The sequence below is a fragment of the Bos mutus genome, chromosome 6 (assembly GCF_027580195.1).
Source record: "Bos mutus isolate GX-2022 chromosome 6, NWIPB_WYAK_1.1, whole genome shotgun sequence".
In the NCBI taxonomy this organism is placed as follows: domain Eukaryota; kingdom Metazoa; phylum Chordata; class Mammalia; order Artiodactyla; family Bovidae; genus Bos; species Bos mutus.
The window spans coordinates 110244669-110260542 of record NC_091622.1 but is presented as its reverse complement, the minus strand read 5'-3'; the positions used below and the strand labels follow the sequence as shown (position 1 = coordinate 110260542).

Below are 15874 nucleotides of genomic sequence, written 5' to 3'. Positions count from 1 at the left end.
AGGGACCCGGGACCTGCTTTAGTTAATAGGACCTGCTTTAGTTAATACTAACTAAAGGGCCTATTAGTTAACAGAGAGGGCCTTCTAGAGGATAACCATCACCATCCTTCACTGGGCTTCCCTGGTGGCTCAGCTGGTAAAGAATCTGCCTGCAATGCAGGAGACCTGGGTTCGATCCCTGGGTTGGGAAGATCCCCTGGAAAAGGGATCTATCTACCCCAGTATCCTTGCCTGTAGAATCCCATGGACAGAGGAGCCTGGCGGGCTACAATCCATGGGGTCACAAAGATCTGGACACAACTGAGCGACTGAACAACAACAGAACAGTGGCTTATGTATGACAGATGAAAACATGACTTCCGTTAATTCTCAAGCTTCACATGAACGCTGCTAATTAATTAATCAGTTAGGGTTAGTCGCTCAGTCATGCCCGACTCTTTGCAACCCCATGGACCATTGCCTGCCAGGTTTTTCTGTCAATGGAATTTTCCAAGCAAGAATATGGGGGTGGGTTGCCATTCCCTTCTCCAGGGGATCTTCCTTTGATCCAGGTGTAAAACTTGGGTTTCCCACTGTCATTACCTTTATTTTATGGACAGGACATCGAGGCACAGAGGAGTTAGATAACTGACACTGGGTCACACAGAGGCTAACTGGGGACAAGTTGCCAAGTGCTCTGGTTCCAAACACACCGCTTTTCACCAGAGCCACCTGCTCCACAGACCACGAGACACATGGCAAGCAGCGTGCCAAACGCAGGGCAAAGGCTCAGTACATGGTTCCCCATATTTGAAGAATTTCCTTTCACATTCCAAGCGTGCAGCCTTCCATCTCACGACTCCCTGCACCACATGTGTTCCCGAAGCCATGGGGTTCTTGATGAGGGACCCTGGAAAAGGACACGAGGTCCCGGAGAAAGCCGGGGGGACTCATGGCACAGAAGTCCATCAGAACAGAGCTATTTCTTTTAAAAGAACTACATGCTGGCAATGACTTCCCAGATCTTAACCACAGTCTGATTGAAAATACTCGTAAAAGACACACGCTCTAGGGCCATGTGTTATTTATGAAACTACGTGATCCATTCATGCAAATACCATTTATACAAACCCATAGTTTTACCAACACCATCTAGATATTTACATTCGTATATTGCAATGAATGTATTATCTCCCCTACAGCCGCGTGCAGGGACAGGCACATTTATTTAATAAAATAAATAATAATGCATTTAATATTAATTTTAGTAATAAAAGTAAATACACAAATAAAAGTAAATAAATCAGTACCCTTAGCCCAAGATAAACTGAGGGGGGTATCGGCTCAGTGGTAGAGCATTTGACTGCAAACATAAATTGAGCTCACAGTTTATACGGCCACAAGGCAATCTCCACAGGAGAAGAAGAACGCTAATGTTTCCTTTCTCCTGTACTCGAAAGCCTACAACACAAAGGGAACACCTTTCACTCGAATTATTTAGGCTCAGAGGCAGTGACAATTCTGTGTTCCTGGGGAGGCAATGGAGCCCCTTCCATTCGTTCCACAAGTGCACACATGCATCTCACACTCCTCTTGTTTGTGGATCTATAACCATGAGGGAGGGTGTCTACCCAGTCAGGGCTTTTTGCAAAATAAACCCAGCAAAGCCGGTTCTGACGACTTTTGCTTACTTTCTTCTGTTCCGCAGGAGCAGCCCTCAGAGGAGATGTGTCATTGAGTAAGTCTGGGTCAGTAAACACCCCCTCACCCTCAGAGTAGAGCAGAGAAAGAGGAATACCCGCGCGAGCCAAAAAAGACTCATCTCTGGGAGAAAAAAGCCTACAGTTGTTCATTTCAATCTCAAGAGCGGACGCTGTACTTACATCCCTTGCAAGACCTTCCGGCAGCCGGTGTCTTTGAACTCTACTGCACACAGATGTGGAACTTTCCCGTGAAATCCTCTTCCCGTTGGCAGTGAGGAGGACGCATAGCTCTTTGGGGCTTTAGATTGATAAGTAATTTCCTGGTTTATTTCCAAAGCATCTTCCCAGACTTTGAGCAGAGGCAGAGGGGGAGAGAGACCAGCCAGCCCCACACAATGTGGAGATGCCGCGGCCTACACAGACCTCCCAATGGTTTGACTGAGCCTGAAAGAAGGGTTTGTGAACCTCACAAACAAAAACAAATCTCCTCCTCTCTCCGTTGGCTCATTCCCCGAATCGCACTTGAGAAATAGCACAGAGTCTGGACGATATTTGCTCTACAATGCAAAATTCAAGTGAAACGGTGTCTCATGTTTCTTGCTGGGGAAAAACCAGGGGCACCTTTGACAGGTCTTCAGGGCGGGTGGTGACTGTTTTCTCACGAACCTCTTTAGAGATTGCTCTTGGAGACCAGGCCACCCAGCCCTTTCAGTTTACAGAGGCAGGAGATCAAGTCGAGGGGTAACAAGTCTAAACTAGGACCACACAGGTGGTGAGGGGATGGATTGGAACCAAAGGACTTCCTGGTGGTCAAACCAGAGCTCTGTCCCCTGTTTGGAGGTGAAGACAGACACAAAGGTTTGAAATCTGGCTCTTGATGTTTACTATGAGACTCCATGGACTGTAGCCCACCAGACTCCTCTGACTACGGAATCCTCCAGGCAAGAATATTGGAGTGATTAGCGATTCACTTCTCCAGGGGATCTTCCCAACACAGGGATCAAACCTGGGTCTCCCACATTGCAGGCAGATTCTTTACCTTCAAAGCCACCATGGAGACTGGAGAATCTGTCTGGAGAATTCCATGGACAGGGGAGCCTGGCAGGCTACAGTCCACAGGGTCTTGAAGAGTCAGACACCACTGAATGACCAGCGTTTTCACTTTTTTTCACTTTCTTGATGTTTAGCACACGTCACTGGATACTTCTGTCCTTAGTTCTTCTGTGTCTCAGTTTTCCCAGCTATAAAATGGGGATCCTAATAACAGCTCTCCCTGCTTGGTCATATGTTGGTCTGGCGAAAAGTTTTGTTCAGGTTTTTCTATAACATCTTACAGAAAAATCTGAATGAACCTTTTGGTCAACCCAGTAGTATGGTGATCACTGTGAATAAGCTTCATCAAGGAAGAAAGCAATTACACTATATGATGGATTTTTGCCAACCTGGCTCACATTACATGCTTCTCTTCTTGTGATGCTCATGTTCCACCAAAATTACTTTTTGTGCTAGAAGAAGTCATCGAGTGACTTGGAGGGAGGAGAATATAGGTTGGAAAATGGGATGGAGCATGGAGAAAACTTTTGATTCAGAAAATCAGGTCAAGATCAGACGACAAGGTGGAGCAAAGTTTAACTTTGCCGTGGACACGACACTGGTTCTGAAATCAGAAAAGCAGGGCCTGGCCACTGCCTATACACTTGCCAGCCAGGGGTGGTGGTGGTGGTGGTTTAGTTGCTAAGTTATGTCTGACCCTTTACGACCACATGGATTGTAGCCTGCCAGGCTCCTCTGTCCATGGAATTTCCCAGGAAAGAATACTGGGAATGGATTGCCATTTCCTTCTTGGGGGGATCTTCTCAACCCAGGGATCCAACCCACACATCCTGCTTGGTAGGCAGATTCTTTACCACCAAGCCACCCTGGAAGCCATATTAGCCGATGGAACCTCATTTAAATATTCCAAACCATAGTTCCATCCCTGAGGACAGGATACCTCTCTGCCGTGCTCACCTCTGTAGGCTGTGGTGAGATTCAAATGAGGTCCTCACTGAGCTGCTACATGTCAGCCTGTGCAGGCTTTGAAATTGGAAAGCAGTGTTTGCCAGCGTCCAACACAGCACTTTACAGAGAACACCTTGACAATGGTGTGGTCCTGCAGTCACGTCCCATTCATCTGTGGGATCAGTTCACACTTCTTAGTGCCTGGGATCCCAGGTCCTTGACTTTTTGTTTTTCTCCTTTTAAGGAGCATATTTCTCCTTTCCCCCCATCGTCCCATCTCTTGATGCTTGTTTCTCCATGCTGGCCACTACTTGTTTCCTTAGAGTCTAAGTGTCTTTCCATTTCACATGCAACAGTAAGAATAAAAACAAGGAGAAAACATTTCTGCTCAACCACATAGGAAAGCATCATCTGTAATCTTGACCCAGATTAGGTCTTTATTTTGGAAGTCATCATATCCAAATACCAAATGAATTGAGGCTTCCCTTGTGGCTCAGCTGGTAAAGAATCTGCTTGCAATGCGGGAGACCTGGGTTTGATCCCTGGATTTGGAAGATCCCCTGGAGACAGGAAAGGCTACCCACTCCAGTATTCTGGCCTGGAGAATTCCATGAACATACAGTCATGGGGTTGAAAAGAGTAGGACACGACTGAGTGACCTTCACTTTCATGTTTACCTTTGAAAATGCTCAAGCCTGAAGCCAGCTCAAGTTTAATGGCTACACTCACTTCTTTTGCCCTTTCATAAATCCATTCGTTGGATGTCATTGCAGTTATGATTTGCACTTGATGATCTGTTAAGAGCAAGTTTCTAATGGAGACTTGTTTTAGTTGGCTTTGGCTGCCATAACAAAATTTCATAGGCTAGTGGCTTCAACAACAGAATTTAAAACTATTTTCTTTATTAATTTATTTTTGGCTCCACGGGGTTTTCGTTGCTGTGTGCTGGCTTTCTCTAGCTGTGACAAGCATGGCCTGCTTTCTAGTTGCAATGCATGGGCTTCTCGTTGGGGTGGCTTCTCTTGTTACAGAGCCTGGGCTTTGACTGTACTGGCTTCAGCAGCTGTGGTGCTCAAGCTTAGTTGCTCCGAGGCATTTGGGATCTTTCCAGTTTAGGGATCGAACCTGTGTCCCCTGCACTGGCAGGTGGACTCTTAACTCTGGACTACACAGGAAGTCCAGCAACTGACAATATCAATAGACAATTGACATTCCAGCTCAAGAGGCTGGAGACTTGAGATCAAGGTGCCTGCGTGGTCAGGTTCTCATGGGAACCCAACCGTAGTTGAAGATGGCTGCCTCTTCCTGTGTCTGCTCACAAAGGAGAAACCTTTCTCTCTCTTTCTCTTTTATAAGGCCATGGTACTTTTGGATCAGCCCCCCTATCCAGCTCTTATGACCTCATTTAACCTTAATTACCCCCTAAAGACCTATCTTTAGATACACCAGATACAGCCACATTGGAGGTTAGGGCTTCAGTGTGTAAATTGCAAGGCAGGGGGTATATTCAGTGCATATGGAACCTGGAGAAAGTGAGAGAAGAGAGCGAACGTTTAATGAATCCTTACTGGTGAGAAATGAAATATTTCAAGAAATAAAATATTTCCTGCCATATCAGTAAACAAGGATGTCACCATCATCAGAGGGAGCTGGTGAGCCCTGAGGGAACTCAGGATGCCAAGATACAGGATACTGGCCCCAGATAACTGAGGTGAATATCCAAGGAATGATTTCAGTGAGTCCAGACTCCTGCATCTTTCCATACATAGAAAAGCACTAAATTCTTTAACTTGACATATCTGGTTTCAGATTAATCAAAGGTATCTTTGGATGTTTCCAACTATTTACTCTTTGTTGCAAAACTCTTATATGTCCTAACTCCTCCCCTCACCTCCTCAGAGCAGTTTCTCAGAGCTGTCTGAAACAGTGTCTCCTGGGCTTCAGTTTTCATTTTGTCCCACATAAAGCTTAACTTGCAACTCTCACATTGTACAAGTTTTTTCAGCACTGGATACAGTGTCCTGCTTATTTCTATTCTCAGTCAACCCTCACAACTATGTCAGAGCACCTTTTCCAAGGTCACAAAGCTAAGAAGCTGGCCGTGTCCAAGTGTGAACTCTGGTAACCAAAGCCCTGCTCTTTCCATGACACATTCTGCCTCCATCTCCTTTTCTCTCCTTGATTCAGAGCCATGAACCTCCATTTCTCCTTCTTGCTAGTTCCCAGCTCAGTTGCCTAGAAAGATGACATTGCCACCCACAGCACTCTGTGAAGGACAACAGTGGAGAGGCAGCTCTGAGGATTCCCTTGGGGTCCCCATGGAGTTTAGACTGACAGCTCTGGAAAGCCTGCCCAGAAGGTTCTCTCTGTTTCTTCTCAGCCTCCTTTATGTTGATACTGGCTGCACCAGGTCTTAGTTGGTGGATGCAGGATCCAGTTCCCTGACCAGGGATTGAACCTGTCCTCTGCACTGAGAGTGCAGAGGCTTAAATACTGGACCACCAGGGAAGTCCCTAGACTGATACATTTTTTCCTCATCATTTCAAAGTCAACTTGTGTTCCTCCCTCAAGGACGCTTTCTTTGACTTGCCCTTCACCTGCCTTCAGTTCAGTTCGGTTCAGTTGCTCAGTCGTGTCCGACTCTTTGCGACCCCATGAATCGCAGCACACCAGGCCTCCCTGTCCATCACCAACTCCCAGAGTTCACTCAGACTCACGTCCATTGAGTCAGTGATGCCATCCAGCCATCTCATCCTCTTTCGTCCCCTTCTCCTCCTGCCCCCAATCCCTCCCAGCATCAGAGTTTTTTCCAATGAGTCAACTCTTCGCATGAGGTGGCCAAAGTACTGGAGTTTCAGCTTTAGCATTATTCCTTCCAAAGAAATCCCAGGGCTGATCTCCTTCAGAATGGACTGCTTGGATCTCCTTGCAGTCCAAGGGACTCTCAAGAGTCTTCTCCAACACTACAGTTCAAAAGCATCAGTTCTTCAGCACTCAGCTTTCTTCACAGTTCAACTCTCACATCCATACATGACCACTGGAAAAACCATAGCCTTGACTAGACGGATCTTTGTTGGCAAAGTAATGTCTCTGCTTTTCAATATGCTATCTAGGTTGGTCATAACTTTTCTTCCAAGGAGTAAGCGTCTTTTAATTTCATGGCTGCGGTCACCGTCCGCAGTGATTTTGGAGCCCAAAAAATAAAGTCTGCCTTAGCTCTCCCTTACTCTCTCTTATATATTATCCTAAATTTCCCTTTCATGGTTTTTTTCCTTTTGTAAAACTTCATAAATGTTGCTTCATAGATGTAGTAGTTCTAAGATAATCTGAAGTTTGTCTTTGTACTGGTCTGTAAAGTCCCTGAGAGCAGCAAGGTTTTGCCCCCTGAAATATCTGTGGCCATCAGAACACTGACATGAAGACCTACAGGGGAGGAAAAGGTGACTCATGGAAAGTTAATGGTAGAAATAAGCTACCAGATTCATTTACAATTGTGTGACGGGCATAAATATGCCTGAGAGAGAGCTCCTTCTAACTGGGACCTTTATTAAGTCCTCTGCCTACCACCAACTTTATTCTTCTCCTTTTTATTTTGCATGGGGATGCTAGATTTGGCTGACCAAGGATTAAGTCCTTAGAGCAGGGACAGGCGGCTGAGGAACAGATCTTGGTGTGCTGGTCAACTCTGGAATTTCCCAAGGGCAGCACGTCTGGGGATGCCTGTTTATATCTTATCAGACTCAGTCTCTTTCAGGAAAAGGAGGAAGCAATATCTTGGTGGAACAGAGTATGAAGAGGCACAGGGCCCCCCAGGAGAAATTTGTAACAGCTAAAGAAGCCATATATACCAAGACATGAAAAGATGGTGCTTTTTCTTTAGAGAACTACGAAATGCACACTTTTACTGGTGAGTTGCATGGAAATGTGATAATGCAAATGAAGGAGTTAGATGAATATTCAGTGTTTTCATTTTATCTATTTCTATTTCAGCATGGTTTGGTGGGTGAATAAAAGCGTTCATGTGGAATTGTTTTATAAACTGGAAAAATCCTATGAAAACTTGCTTACTATAAATTCTTTTGGGTGAAGATACCTTAGAAGAGATACCAAGAAACTATGCTGGGAACTTGAATTATTTATGAATTTATTTTATTTATAAACTGAAAATTTTGTCTAATTTCCTTTTTCTAATCCCCTTTGCAAAGACTAGATTGTAAATCTATGGATCTGTGGTATCTGTTATTATAAATATCAGTGGTCTGGGATGCGTGCTTTCAGCTTGGCATCATCTACCCCTGGACCTCTCTACTCATACAGCAGCGTGGCTTCTTAGCAATCCTGCCCTTCTGGGTTTCCAGCACAACAGCATGTTCTTTCTCCAAGCTGGTTCCACAGCCCCCTTGCAAAAAAATGTTTTTTATTTAGAAATAATTATACACAAATCAGTGTATGTACTATAACTAACATACTATGTAATAATCAATGTTATGATAAATAACTAATGTAAAGCAATCATTTACAATGATGATTTTAATTCAGAGGAAGTTAGGGAAAAAGCTGCATAAAAACCCAAATAAAACAAACACTAGCCTCCCTCAATAGGGACATCTTGCATGCATATGTGCTCAATTGCTGAGTCATGTCTTACCCTTTGCAACCTTGTAGCCCACCAGGTTCCTCTGTCCATGGGGATTCTCCGGCAAGAATACTGGAGTGGGTTGCCATGCCCTCCTCCAGGGGATCTTCCAAACCCAGGGATTGAACCTGCAGCTCCTGCATCTCCTGCATTGCAGGTGGATTCTTTACCCACTGAGCCACGTGGGAAGCCCAAGGACGTCATACATCACTGTAATAGGATATCACAACTGGAAATTGGCATCAGTGCAATATTCACCAGACTACAGAACATTTTCAGAGCATAGTTTTTCTCATGGATTCGTTTCCATATTGCATGAAAGTGAAAGTGGAGTCGCTCAGTTGTGTCCGACTCTTTGTGACCCCATGGACTGTAGCCTGCCAGGCTCCCCGTCCATGGGATTTTCCAGGCAAGAATACTGGAGTGGTTTGCCATTTCCTTCTCTAGGAGATCTTCCCAACCCAGGGATTGAACCTGGGTCTCCCGAGTTGTAGGCAGATGCTTTACCGTTTGAGCCACCAGTGAAATTTGACCCTACATATATATTCTCTACAGTCTTCCAGTGATTGTTTAAGACTTGAGTTTCTCATCCTAAATTCCTACCTGGAGTGATTTTTCCCAGTTGGTTGTGATTGGTTTGATGGATAGTTTTCTGGTGTTATTTCATATTTAAAGCCTTGTGGTTAAGTTTTATTTCTTACATTCCATTATGTTTATTCATTTAGTCAACTAAAATGTTGTTCCTTGGAGTACCACCTCACACTGGTCAGAATGGCCATAATTAAAAAGTCTACAAATAACAAACACTGGATAGGGTGTGGGAAAACGCAATGCTCCTACGCTGTTGGTGGGAATGCACATTGGTGCAGCCACTGTGGAAAACTGTATAGAGGTCCTCAGAAAACTAAAAATATGGTCTAGCAACCCCACTTCTTGCATGTGTCCATACAAAACTATAAATCTAAAAGATACATGCACCCTTATATTCATAGCATCTCTGTTCACTATGTATATATATATATGTGAAACTGAACCACTTTACTATACACCAGAAATTAATATATTTTTAATTGATTAATTTTTTAATTGGAGGATAATTGCTGTACAATGTAGTGTTTGTTTCATTTTATAACAATGTGAGTCAGTTATATACATATAATTATATCCCCTCCCTCTTGAACCTCCCTCCTGCCCCACCATTTCACCCCTCTAGGTCATCACAGAGCACCAGGCTGGGCTCCCTGTAACACAACCTTGCAAAGTAACCATACTCCAGAAAAAGGTATTGCTCAATGGTAGTTTTTACTGCCTGTTTTTCTATCCATTGTCTTTGCCCAGTAATTGTCACATTACGTCATTTACTGCAATGCATTTTTAGCTCCTAAATAGCTGAGAAAAGAAGAGAAGTGAAAGGCAAAGGAGAAAAGAATGGATAGGCCCATCTGAATGCAGAGTTCAAAGAATAGCAAGGAGAGATAAGAAAGCCTTCTTAAGTGGACGCTGCTGTGCACGAGCCCTAATGAACTGCATTGGCTACATCATCTTATTCTAACTAATTTAAAAAGTAAAATTGTAGGAAAATGTTTTGTAAATAAATGGTACGAGTGGTACTACATAATGACAACAATTGTGAAAGTGATGTGAAGCCTGTTATCTGGAAAACCCAAATGTAGTGGAAGTCCCAAGGCTATGATCCTGATCTGTAGGTGGAAGCCCTGTCACAAGGGACCATTTGGATTTGCTTCCAAAATTGGAGTTAATTCTTTAGAACCTCAGCACTTTAATAAGGGCAACAAAACTCTCATTCCTTGCCAAAGTTTAATTGAGAAGGCTCTGTTTTCCCCAATGATAGCTCTCCTTCAAAGACTAGACTGCTTTCTTCCTAAGCTTACTTTTAAGATTTTGATTGAAGACATTCAAATGCAGGCCTGGCTTCAAAGCATATTTTGTAACCAAGAAGGATTTCCTGTTTTACATTGCTTAATTAATGATAATATTGATTTGAAAGAAGAAAGAGTTTCCAAATCTCAGCAATTTCCATTAGTGGTAGATGTAACCCCTGTGTAAACAGATAAACCAAATTGTCCCTTGAAAGAATTCAATCTCAAGCTCCTTATTTCACAAGCGTCACCCTCTGCTTTGCTTTGCTTCCCCCACCCCTGGTTTTTTCATTCTTCACATCCAGCATCCTGACCATGCTGTCTAAGCCAGTCCACGGTAAGTGCACATGCACTTCTTGTCCTAATCAACAGTGAAGTTTCCACTTAGTGGATTAACCACAATAAATGTATTTACTGAGGCTGGCGTGTTTCAGTCAAACAACACAGCAGCTCCTTTGACGATCAGAAGCAAAATCTAAATCACATGTTATTTGAAAGGTGACTATATTGCCAAACAAGAAAGGAAAAGAAAAAGCAGAAAATAAGAGATAGGAGGGAGGAAGATCAGAAAGAAGGAAGATGGGAAAAAGGAAAGAAAGAAAGGGAAGAGGAAAGGGGGAAAGAAAAGCACTAAAAGAAAATGAAGAAAGCAGAAGGGGAAGGCAAAGAAAAGGGGGCAGATCCTGTAACTTTAAATAAAATTTAAAGTTGCATTTTTCCATGGGACTATCTACCTACAGTTTCGATGGTTTTGGATGTACCACGCACATCATTCTTCTATTGATGCAAGAAACTAATAAACTGACCTAACAGGGCTTCCCTGGTGGCTCAGACGGTAAAGAATTTGCCTACAGTGCAGGAGACCATCTGCAATTCAGGAGACCATCTGCAATTCAGGAGACCATCTGTAATGCAGGAGACTCAGGTTCGAGCCCTGGGTCAGGAAGATCCCCTGGAGGAGGGCATGGCAACTCACTCCAGTATTCTTGCTTGGAAAATTCCATGGACAGGGGAACCTGGTGGGCTACAGTCCATGGAGTTCCAAAGAGTTGAGCACGACTGAGTGAGTGAGCATGCACGCATGCAGGCCGTATTCCACTGTGTAGTACCAACAAGACCTCAACTGCAGCTAAGATTTATACTTTACAAGTGCCATCTTGGAGCAGGGTGACCAGCTGTGCAGGTTTTCCTGGGACTATAGAGATTCCCCAGATGTGGGATTTTCTGTTTTAAACCAAGCATAGTCTAGATGAACTGAGATGTTTTGCCTGGGCCTGAGGAATTTTCCAGGGTGTGAAATTTAGAGTGTTAATACCAAGAAAGTCCTGGGCAAATTGAGAAAAGTTGGTCACTTTGTCTTGTGTCTCTGACTATAGTGTAGGAAACTCTCCAGTTAATTTTAGCACGTCTTCTGCTTGCCAGCGTCTGTACTAAGTGCTGTACAAACTTTCTTCCCCTGCCTGCCTAGCACTCCAGTGTTCTTTGGGAACTGCTTCCCTATCTTCTGTGGCTCTAATAGGCTTCGTGTATGGGTCCCTTTGCTCCTGTCATCTCTCTGGAAGTGAGAAAGTCAACCAAGCTGGACCAAGCCTAGTAGTTGGCACCAGACACAATGGAAATGTTGATTAGTTGAGGGTCAAACACGTCACACAAGAAAGACAACCTTTGGGAGAGAACAGTTCTTTTTGCTTCTGGTGAAGACTATCTTTGGTCATCCTGCCCATCATGTATGACAAAGTCAACAGATGTGAAGGAAGTGGAGCAGCAGAAAGAATGGGGATACAGAGCATCCTTTGATGCTTTGATGAGCATCCTCTGAGGCCCTGGATCCTGCCATGCCTGAAGCTGACACCATTCCTAGATTGTCCAATTTTATGAGCTAAGTCCATTCTGAAGGAGATCAGCCCTGGGATTTCTTTGGAAGGAATGATGCTGAAGCTGAAACTCCAGTACTTTGGCCACCTCATGCAAAGAGCTGACTCATTGGAAAAGACTCTGATGCTGGGAGGGATTGGGGGCAGGAGGAGAAGGGGACGACAGAAGATGAGATGGCTGGATGGCATCACTGACTCGATGGACATGATTCTGCGTGAACTTTCGGAGTTGGTGATGGACAGGGAGGCCTGGCGTGCTGCGATTCATGGAGTCGCAAAGAGTCAGACATGACTGAGCGACTGAACTGAACTGAATTGAATGCATTCTCTCCTCTTTTAAAGACATTCTAGCTTTATTGATGTATAATTGACCAATAAAATCAAAAGACATTTACAGTGTACACTTTGGTGATTTGATATATATTTCCTTTTCAAAAGCTAGTCTGAGTCGGCTGCCTGTAGCATATAACAGTAGAGTTGTGACTCATAAACTTACAGGGACTTAGTCTTCTATTCTGGACTCGGTCTTGTGACATAGGTATAGGATGAACCATATGAGATCATGAATATTTGACTTCTCTTGACTTCAAATATGGCAAATTCACTTGGTTCAATTTAAGTATTTTCATTTTGAAGATAAGGAAAAAACTAAGTGGTGGTAAGTAGTATGCCTCCTGTTGCATATTTATTCTATAGCAGACCTGGAATCAAATCCAAGTCTGTTTGATTCTAAGTACATGAATACATTTCCAGTTGTTTATGCTGCCAGACAAAAAGAAATCTCTTGAGAGCTGCCCTTTGCTACCTAACAAATGCCTTGAAAAGACGCTGTGTTATGACTCATACCCGTGCGTATGAAGCTGTATGTGGTGCCAAACACCTACTTGCTGCGTCCCAAATTCGTTTCACTGAATGTATTGTAAAGAGAGGACAGATACCTAAATGTATCAAGAAAGATAGAAATCCCATACTACACTGGTGTGACTTTACATTCTGATATGGATAAAGCTCCAGGAGACCACATATCAGATTTCCAAATTTACTCCAGCTTTGGTTTTCACTGACAATCAAGAGACACAATTTTTGACAAAGGAAAAATTCTTTACCCATTCTACAGAGGTTGCTTAATTGCTTCCCATAATGCAAACCTAACGCATTTGTCATGCATTCGTCAGTGAGATAAGCATTCTGGTTATTTTCTTTTATTGTAGGCACCCTATGTGTTTGCCTGCTGATACAACAGAATGATGCTTGCCCGGAAAATGTTTCTTTCCATCGTGGTGTTCTGCATGCTCTAAAAACCTCCAAGTAGGATTTGGAGAAGCTCCTGTGTCACTTTTTAGCATTTACTATATGTGAGGTTATCACAATTCAGGATTGTCTGTTATTTTTAACAAATTCTAGAAAACAAACCTTGTTAGAGCATGGATGCTATTCTATAGTACCTGTCTTTGACATTATCTGCTGATCATCTTTTTTGCAAGAATTTTCCTCCCTCACTACCTGCTTCTTCCCAGGTGGCACTAGTGGTAAAGAATCCGCCTGCCAACACAAGAGATGCAAGTGATGCGGGTTGGATTCCTGGGCCAGGAAGATCCCCTGGAGGAGGGACTGCCCATCCACTCCAATATTTTTGCCTGGAAAATTCCATTGACTGAGGAACCGAGCAGGTTACAGTCCATGGGGCCGCAAAGAGTCAGACACGACTGAGTGACGGTATGCACTCCCTGGCTGTGAGCTGCAGTCATCAGCTACTGCAACTATAATGCTGAAGCATGGTAAGCAACCTCAAAGCAAGCCTTTCTTTTTTCTCATCACGGCAGGTTTGAAACGCCCAAGCTCACGCAGCTGGCAAACGATGAAGCTGAGATTCACTTGTTTAACAGATAACATTGAACTCCTACTAAGTGCCAATCAGAAGATGCTGATTAAAAATCCAACCAAAGGCTATTTATGTCTTAGCTGATGAAGTTACAAGTGAAAACAATATCATGACAGCTCTGGAGAGAAAATTCAAAAGAGAGACTATATCAAGCAGGAAAAGATCTGACGTGATCCAATAAAGTCAGCAGTGTTGTGTTTGCCAGAAGCTGGGGATATGGACACACTGGCCAGAGCAGCAGCCCGAGTTAGATCATAGCAAGAACAATTAGGCAATGCAAATATTAAAGCACTCCAAGAGAAAGCTGGTACTACGTTTCTAATTTCATTTGCCAAAGAGGGCAAAGAGAAGGGGAATGTTTGAAATCATTTTTGGGTGTCTTTTCTGAGCCAGGCATTGTCACATGAGAAAAATTCACATGGAGATCTTCTGAGGAAAAGGCATGTCATTTCACACTTTACACCTCTCTGGATATCATTTTCTTTAGGTCTAATGCAAGAATAACGTTCTTTCTTAGCATTGTGTTGTTGTTCAGTTGCTACATCGTGTCTGACTCTTTGTGACCCCGTGGACTGCAGCACACCAGGCTTTCCTGTCTTTCACTATCTCCTGGAGTTTGCTCAAATTCATGTGCATTGAGTCAGTGATGCTACGCAACCATCCCATCCTGTGGCCCCCTTCTCCTCTTGCCTTCAGTCTTTCCCAGCATCAGGGTCTTTTCCAGTGAGCTGGCTCTCGGCATCAGGTGGCCAGAGTATTGGAGCCTCAGCATCAGCGTTGTCTTAGTTTGTGTCTAACATGCTGCAGATCTCCGATCAATGGTCGTCCTCCTGGCAAACTCTTAGTTGATTCCCAGTGTCGATTTCGCTATTCACTTTTACTAACGGAGGCCTTGTCTGTTTGGGGCAGGCAATGGCGCCCAGTAATACCCATCTTCCCAGACTCCTGTGACCAGGGAAGGTCATGTGACCCACCCAGCAGGAACAATGATGCATAAGCAGGGGTTGATGGAAGAGGTTGCCAGGAAACCTCCTAAAGGAGAAAGACAGCTGGTGCCACCTGTTCAGATTTTGCTCTTTGCATTTTGCCTTCACGCAGAAGGCAGTCATGACACGGATATAGACTTGACATTTTGTGATTGTGATAAAGAGTTCCATTGGCCAAGATGGAAGAGCAGAAAGGCAGTAGGACCTGGGTCTCTGACGACCTTGGGAAGCCATTGTACCAACCTTTGACTGCATAACTCCAAACTCACTTCTGTTTAAAAGAGGAGAACCATAAGCAATCCACTGTTGAGTCAGGTCACTGAAGCTGCATTTCTGCTACGTGAAATCAAACATTTTCTAATGGCCCAGCTTTTCTGCCCCTCCTCGTCCTGTTCTGAATATGGACAACCTTCACATTTGTGTATCGTACTTCATGGTTGCAAAAGATGTGGCCTCTCTTTGAACAAACTTTCTGGAATAGCTCATTTTTCTTTCTAGATGAGGCATTATTTGGCTGCCAGTATAACAGAATTATGCTTGAAAGAAAACAGCGATTAAACACGTCTTTTAAAACCAGCCATCCAATACACAATTACGATACCCTACAAAAACAGCTCCAACCTGACTAAATGACTGTGCTGAGCTTGGTTTTTCCAACCATGGCAACATTAGAGAAAACAGGAAAAAAAATCAGAATTTAAAATAAAATAGGACATCCAATGGAACTGATATAAGCCAAGAATTCATGAGGCTTCTTTTGAGACTTGCACTACTATAACTTCAGCAGTGAAATTTGCTAGAATAAAACCAAAGACTTTCAGGGCAGAGAATCCAGGTTCAAATCCCCACTGAGTCACTTACCAGCTGTAGAATTTGATAGAAGCCTTTTGCTTGTGGCTCAGCTAGTAAAGAATCCGCCTGCAATGTGGGCAG

At 43.7% G+C, this 15874-nt stretch overlaps 1 protein-coding gene across 3 annotated transcripts in view; it reads right to left on the bottom strand.

Annotated features, from left to right (window-relative positions):
• Window positions 1-15874, bottom strand: part of C1QTNF7 (C1q and TNF related 7) — a 128879-nt gene that overhangs the window by 78657 nt on the left and 34348 nt on the right. Inside the window, exon 1 of one of the 3 annotated variants that reach the window (XM_070372717.1) lies at window positions 1863-2130. The exons of the other annotated variants lie outside the window; for them this stretch is intronic. The gene's annotated coding sequence lies outside the window, so the exon portion shown is untranslated. Of the gene's footprint in view, window positions 1-1862; window positions 2131-15874 lie in introns of those variants that run through there. 3 annotated transcript variants of the gene reach the window in all.